Raw genomic sequence first — 8,623 nt, 5'->3', positions numbered from 1 at the left:
GAATCTATGTTTGATGACGATGACATATTTGAGAATATATTTGCTGCAATTAATGTTTGTCCCAAGCTTGGGGAAGCTATGATTAATGAAGATGATATTTTTAGTCTCCCAAGTTTTGATATGCAAGTTTATAATGATGATAGCATGCCTCCTACTTATGATGATTATTGTGATGATACTTATGCTATAAAAAGTAGTGATTATATTTATAAAACTTGTCATGGTTATGATTACCCCTTCTCTGAACATTACTCTTTTGATGTGGAAACAATTTATAGTATTCAAGTTTCCTATGATACTCCCACTATTCCGAATGAGAAGAATTTTGCTTATGTGGAGAGTAATAAATTTTCTATGCTTGTAGATCATGAAAAGAATGATTTAGGTGCTGGTTATATTGTTGAATTCATTCATGATGCTACTGAAAATTACTATGAGGGAGGAACATATGCTTGTAGGAATTGCAATAATATCAAGTTTTCTCTCTATGTGCTTAAAGTTTTGAAGTTATGCTTGTTTTGCTTTCCTATGCAAGTTGATTATTGTTCCCATAAGTTGTTTGCTCACAAAATCCCTATGCATAGGAAGTGGGTTAGACTTAAATGTGCTAGTCATATTCTTCATGATGCTCTCTTTATGTTTTAATTCTCATCCTTTATGTGAGCATCATTGAAATCATCATGCTTAGCTAGGGGCGTTAAACGATAGCGCTTGTTGGGAGGCAACCCAATTTTATTTTTGTTCCTTGCTTTTTGTTACTGTTTAGTAATAAATAATTCATCTAGCCTATGTTTAGATGTGGTTTTATGCTTTTAATTAGTGTTTGTGCCAAGTAGAACCTTTGGGAAGACTTGGGGAAAGTCTTGTCGATCATGCTGTAAAAAACAGAAACTTTAGCGCTCACGAGAATTGCTACCATTTTTATTTGGAGAGTGCTATTTAGTTAATTCCTTTTCAAGATGATTAATAGATAAATTTCTCAGGTCCAGAAATTTATTTTAGAATTTTATGAGTTCCAGAAGTATACGTTTGATCCATATTACTACAGACTGTTCTGTTTTTGACAGATTCTCTTTTTGATGTGTTGTTTACTAATTTTGATGAATCTATGGCTAGTAAAATAGTTTATAAACCATAGAGAAGTTGGAATACAGTAGTTTTAACAGCAATATAAATAAAGAATGAGTTCATTACAGTACCTTGAAGTGGTGATTCATTTTCTTATACTAACAGAGCTTACGAGTTTTCTGTTAAGTTTTGGGTTGTGAATTTTTCAAGTTTTGGGTAAGGATTCGATGGACTATGGAATAAGGAGTAGCAAGAGCCTAAGATTGGGGATTCCCAAGGCACCCCAAGGTAATATTCAAGGACAACCAAGAGCCTAAGCTTGGGGATGCCCCGGAAGTCATACCCTCTTTCGTCTTTGTTCATCAGTAACTTTACTTGGAGCTATATTTTTATTCACCACATGATATGTGTTTTGCTTGGAGCGTCAATTTATTTTGTTAGGATTTGCTTGCTGTTATTTAAAACAATGTTTTGCATCTTTTATTTCAATAGAAGCGGCATTGATAGTCTTTACTATGCCTATTTTAGAAGTTCACATGTTGCTGTTTGAAAACAGAAAGTTTACCGCTGTTGCAATAATTCCCTAGCAAATTCAGAATGTGATAAAATGTTGAAACCTTTTGCATATTAATATCTGATAAGTTTAATACAGTGGGAATTTTCTTTAATAATTTTTGGAGCTAGGGAAGTATGCATGTTGCTGCATTCTTTACAGACTGTCCTGTTTAGGCAGATTGCTGTTATGTTTGCATTGTTTGCATATGTTTGCTTCTTTAATGATTATATTTGAGGATAGGACTATTAAATATGCAGAGGAATTTAGTATGGAATGTTGAATAATAATTTTAGTGATTTTCTACAGTAGAGTATGATAAGGTCTTTGCAATGGTTTATACTAACTTATATCACGAGTCCTTGTTGAGTTTTGTGTGGATGAAGCTTTTGAGATTTAGGGAGACCGTGATATGAGAGGAATTAAGGAGACACAAAAGCTCAAGCTTGGGGATGCCCAAGGCATCCCAAGATAATATTTCAAGAAGTCTCAAGCGTCTAAGCTTGGGGATGCCCCGGTTGGCATCCCACCTTTCTTCTTCAACAACTATCGGTTAGTATCGGTTGATCCTAAGTTTTTGCTTCTTCACATGATGTTTGCTATTCTTAGAATGTCATTTTCTTTTGATTTGCTTGCTGTTTTAATAAAATACCAAGATCTGAAATTATTAAATGTTAGAGAGTCTTCACATAGTTGCATAATTATTCAACTACTCATTGATCTTCACTTATATCCTTCAGAGTAGTTTGTCACTTGCTCTAGTGCTTCACTTATATCTTTTAGAGCATGGTGGTAGTTTTATTTTGAAGAAATAGATGAACTCTCATGCTTCACTTGGATTATTTTGAGAGTCTTAAATAGCATGGTAATTTGCTTAAAATCCTAATATGCTAGGTATTCAAGAATAATAAAATTCTCTTATGAGTGTGTTGAATACTAAGAGAAGTTTGATACTTGATGATTGTTTTGAGATATGAGGATGGTAATATTAGAGTCATGCTAGTTGAGTAGTTGTGAATTTGATAAATACTTGTGTTGAAGTTTGTGATTCCCGTAGCATGCACGTATGGTGAACCGTTATGTGATGAAGTCGGAGCATGATTTATTTATTGATTGCCTTCCTTATGAGTGGCGGTCGGGGACGAGCGATGGTCTTTTCCTACCAATCTATCCCCCTAGGAGCATGCGCGTAGTACTTTGTTTCGATAACTAATAGATTTCTGCAATAAGTATGTGAGTTCTTTATGACTAATTTTGAGTCCATGGATTATACGCACTCTCACCCTTCCACCATTGCTAGCCTCTCTAGTACCGCGCAAACTTTCGCCGGTACCATAAACCCACCATATACCTTCCTCAAAACAGCCACCATACCTACCTATTATGGCATTTCCATAGCCATTCCGAGATATATTGCCATGCAACTTTCCACCATCCAGTTTATCATGACACATTCATCATTGTCATATTGCTAGCATGATCATGTAGTTGACATAGTATTTGTGGAAAAGCCACCGTTCATAATTCTTTCATACATGTCACTCTTGATTCATTGCATATCCCGGTACACCGCCGGAGGCATCATATAGAGTCATCTTTGTTCTAGTATCGAGTTGTATCATTGAGTTGTAAATAAATAGAAGTGTGATGATCATAATTCAATAGAGCATTGTCCCCAAAAAAAGAGAAAGGCCAAATAAAAAAGGAAAGGTCAAATAAAAAAATAAAAATAAATAAAAGGGACAATGCTACTATCCTTTTTCCACACTTGTGCTTCAAAGTAGCACCATGATCTTTATGATAGAGAGTCTCTTGTTCTGTCACTTTCATATACTAGTGGGAATTTTTCATTATAGAACTTGGCTTGTATATTCCAACAATGGGCCTCCTCAAGTACCCTAGGTCTTCATGAGCAAGCAAGTTGGATGCACACCCACTAGTTTCTTTTGTTGAGCTTTCATACATTTATAGCTCTAGTGCATCCGTTGCATGGCAATCCCTACTCACTCACATTGATATCAATTGATGGGCATCTCCATAGCCCGTTGATACGCCTAGTTGATGTGAGACTATCTTCTCCCTTTTGTCTTCTCCACAACCACCATTCTATTCCACCTATAGTGCTATGTCCATGGCTCACGCTCATGTATTGCGTGAAGATTGAAAAAGTTTGAGAACATCAAAAGTATGAAATAATTGCTTGGCTTGTCATCAGGGTTGTGCATGATTTAAGTACTTTGTGTGGTGAAGATGGAGCATAGCCAGACTATATGATTTTGTAGGGATATCTTTCTTTAGCCATGTTATTTTGAGAAGACATGATTGCTTAGTTAGTATGCTTGAAGTATTATTATTTCTATGTCAATATGAACTTTTGTCTTGAATCTTATGGATCTGAATATTCATATCACAAGTAAGAAGAATTACATTGAAATTATGCCAACTAGCATTGCACATCAAAATTTATCTTTTTTATCATTTACCTAATCGAGGACAAGCAGGAATTAAGCTTGGGGATGCTTGATACGTCTCCAACGTATCTATAATTTTTTATTGCTCCATGCTATATTATCTACTATTTTGGGGAATATTGGGCTTTATTATCCACTTTTATATTACTTTTGGGACTAACCTATTAACCGGAGGCCCAGCCCAGATTTACTGTTTTATGCCTATTTCAGTGTTTCGAAGAAAAGGAATATCAAACGGAGTCGAAACGGAACGAAATCATCTGGAGAAGTTATTTTTGGAACGAAAGCCACCAGATAGACTTGGACTCCACGTCAGGAGATACGGGAGGTGCTCACGAGGGTGGGGGGCGCCCCCCTAGGGCGCACCCCCTGCCACGTGGGGCCCCCGTGGCTCCTCTGATGTACTTCCTGCACCCATATATATCGTCGTACCCTAAAACTTCTAGAAGAGTGAATAGATCGGGAGTTCCGCCGCCAGAAGCCTCCGTAGCCACCGAAAGCCAATCTAGACCCGTTCCAGCACCCTGTCAGAGGGGGCAATCCTTCTCCGGTGGCCATCTTCATCATCCCCGTGCTCTCCATGACGAGGAGGGAGTAGTTCTCCCTCGGGGCTGAGGGTATGTACCAGTAGCTATGTGTTTGATCTCTCTCTCTCTCTCTCTCGTGTTCTTGATTTGGCATGATCTTGATGTATCGCGAGCTTTGCTATTATAGTTGGATCTTATGTTTCTCCTCCCCCTCTTCTCTCTTGTAATGAATCGAGTTTCCCCTTTGAAGTAATCTTATCGGATTGAGTCTTTAAAGATTTGAGAACACTTGATGTATGTCTTGTCGTGGATATCTGTGGTGACAATGGGATATCACGTGATTCACTTGATGTATGTTTTGGTGATCAACTTGCGGGTTCCACCCATGAACCTATGCATAGGGGTTGGCACACGATTTCGTCGTGATTCTCCGGTAGAACTTTGGGGCACTCTTTGAGGTCCTTTGTTTTGGTTGAATAGATGAATATGAGATTGTGTGATGCATATCGTATAATCATGCCCACGGATACTTGAGGTGACATTGGAGTATCTAGGTGACATTAGGGTTTTGATTTATTTGTGTCTTAAGGTGTTATTCTAGTACGAACTCTAGGGCTGTTTGTGACACTTATAGGAATAGCCCAACGGATTGATTGGAAAGAATAACTTTGAGGTGGTTTCGTACCCTACCATAATCTCTTCGTTCGTTCTCCGCTATTAGTGACTTTGGAGTGACTCTTTTTTGCATGTTGAGGGATAGTTATATGATCCAATTATGTTATTATTGTTGAGATGACTTTCACTAGTGAAAGTATGAACCCCTGGCCTTGTTTCCTAGCATTGCAATACCGTTTACGCTCGCTTTTATCACTTGCTACCTTGCTGTTTTTATTATTTTAGATTACAAAAACTATTATCTACCATCCATATACCACTTGTATCACCATCTCTTCGCTGAACTAGTGCACCTATACAATTTACCATTGTATTGGGTGTGTTGGGGACACAAGAGACTCTTTGTTATTTGGTTGCAGGGTTGCTTGAGAGAGACCATCTTCATCCTACGCGTCCTACGGATTGATAAACCTTAGGTCATCCACTTGAGGGAAATTTGCTACTGTCCTACAAACCTCTGCACTTGGAGGCCCAACAACGTCTACAAGAAGAAGGTTGTGTAGTAGACATCAACGACCTGGCTGTATGTTCAAAACCTTAAGGCGACCTTTCTGATGCATCAGATGAGGCACACAATCATTCGGGATTTTCTATTGAAAAACATAGTAATAACTTGGTAGTTAGAAATGAGTTAAGTTTTAAAAGAATTTATGCAAAAGATGCACGAATGTCGTAATTGTAAAAAAATCTTACCATGGCATCTCCATGGATGTTACCGTAGTTCAACACGTGCACTAGTGGCACGTATTGACCATAATGTCGAGGAGTTTTATTATAGATATTGTAATTCTCAAGATCAATAGAAAATGCGACCAGGTGATTTTTCTCCTGATAAGTTAACTCAGAGCTATCGGTGTAGTAGGTTCTGTCTACAATGTTCAGCACATTGTTTGAACAATTAAAATAAGCTGTCAATGGAAATAAGCTATTAACGATTTTGAAATGAACAATATAAATTAGTTAATAACTATGTTTGAGAAACTCACATAGCGGTAGAATTGGAAGCGTATCAACAAGGACCCAAATGTCCAAATTGTCTTGGTTGATGTCAGGATCACCACCAAGATCCATGGTGACAAACATACCCTCTTGAAAATCATACATCTTGCAAAGTGCTTCCCAACCCGGGCAACCAAAATGGGATACGCTCTCAGAATTGTATAGATTTACCTCAAAATCCATACCATGATGGGTCCTTAGGTTAATTTTCTTTGTTTCATTCCTCTCATGATCTTCAAAACCCATCCTCTCCAAGACATAGCGTATTGCATGGCATGGGATAAGCTAATCGAATTGTCAGACTTAATGTCAACTCGAAATGTCGTTTAATTATTTTTCTAGAAAATCCAGGCCACTTGATATTTCCTATATATTCTAGCACAAGTCATGCCAAAATTCACGAAAAATTCCGGTATGACCTTTGCTAAAACAGGACATATCGAGCGCCTGAAATTTGCTGGAACGGAAGTTAATCAACACTCCGGTTAAACATAGGCCACTCGGAGGTGTAGCATGAACATGACCAACCACTTGGGCAACCACATATCCTATTTGAGCAAGACAAGATATACATGTTTTTATCTAAATCATATCTTATAGGACTCATATTGACATGGAGATTTGGCTGGTCTCACCTCGAGGCCAGAGGGGGTCGGTGACGGGGACGACGACGGGGATGATGGAGGGGCTCCTTGATTTCTGCAAAAACAAAAACCCTATAAATAAAGCCCTAGCGAATGACATCGATGCAGGAATTAATAATTGCTTAAACTAAAAAAATAACAACAAATGTGACATGTTCAACTAGTTCTATTAATTCAAATAGTTCTTACTAAATATAAATTTACTATAAATAGAAATAAACTAAAAATAAACTAGTTCAACTAGTTATATTAATTTTCTTACTAAAAATACATTAGTTCTATTAAGTCAACTAGTTCTTACTAAAACTAAACTAGTTCAACTAGTTTATTAATTTACTTACTAATTATTTTAAACACTTACTAAAAACAGTAAAAGAACTATATTGAATTTTTTCTCTAAACTAAACACTACTGCCGTAATTAACATCCAGTAAACCCTACTGCCCTAACCCTACTGCCCTAGTTCTTAAGCATCTACAAGTACTAACTAATTAAATGAACCCTACCTAGGTGCTTAAGCATCTACAACTACTTAAGCACCCATTGATGAACCCTAGGAATTTGTCCTAAAAACTAATTAAGTATCTACAACTACTGTCCTAATTAACATCTAGTTCACAATTAAGCATCTACAACTACTGCCCTAATTAGCATATAATTTGATGAACCCTAACTAATTTGATGCACTATAAAATTTTATGAACCCTAGCTAGGCATTGGTAGGGGAGGAGGAGGAGGTGTAGACGTGCTCACCTCGAGCACCAGCAGAGTTAGGGAGCGGCCGAGGGAGGGGTAGGCGGCGGCGAGGTCAGGGTCAGGGGAGGCGTCGAGGTCGGGGTCGGGGGCGGCGTCGAGGCCGTGCGGAAGGCGACGGGAGAGTGCGCGGTGGTCGACGGCAATGCAGGGTGACGACGGTGCGGGGACAACAGAGGAGTTGGATTTGGGGGAAGTGGCCGTGGAGAAGAAGAACCACGCGGTTAAGTGAAAAATAGTAGTAGCGCGGTCCAGGAAAAGCGCTATTGCTACATTAGCTATAGCTAACTTAGCTATAGCGCTGTCTGACAAAACGCGCTACTACTAAGTTAGCAATAGCGCGTGTCCTGAAAGCACGCTGCTACTACGCCTTTCTCCGTTATTTTTATTTTTCATTTGTTTTCCTTCACATTTTCATTTGTTTTCCTTCCCCTTTTTCTATTTCTTTCATTTTCATTTACTCTTCTATATGTTTTTCATTTGATTTTCCTTTCATTAGTAGTAGCGCTTTCTGGGTAAAACACGCTGCTACAACAACCTTAGCAGCAACACACTTTGCTTAAGCATGCTACTACTATTGGTAGCCTTGCAAGAACAGTAGGGGAATTGTAGTTGCAGCGCTTGTTCGTTGAGACGCGCTAGTGCTATAAACTTAGCTGAAGCGCGTTGATGACCCACAAGTATAGGGGATCTATCGTAGTCCTTTCGATAAGTAAGAGTGTCGAACCCAACAAGGAGCAGAAGGAAATGATAAGTGGTTTTCAGCAAGGTATTCTCTGCAAGCACTGAAATTATAGGTAACAGACAGTTTTATGATAAGATAATTTGTAACGAGCAAAAAGTAACAAAAGTAAATAAAGTGAAGCAAGGTGGCCCAATCCTTTTTGTAGCAACGGACAAGCCTGTACAAATTCTTATATAGAGAAAAGCGCT

The sequence above is a fragment of the Triticum dicoccoides genome, chromosome 7A (assembly GCF_002162155.2).
Source record: "Triticum dicoccoides isolate Atlit2015 ecotype Zavitan chromosome 7A, WEW_v2.0, whole genome shotgun sequence".
NCBI lineage: Eukaryota > Viridiplantae > Streptophyta > Magnoliopsida > Poales > Poaceae > Triticum > Triticum dicoccoides.
This window is presented reverse-complemented; position numbering follows the sequence as displayed.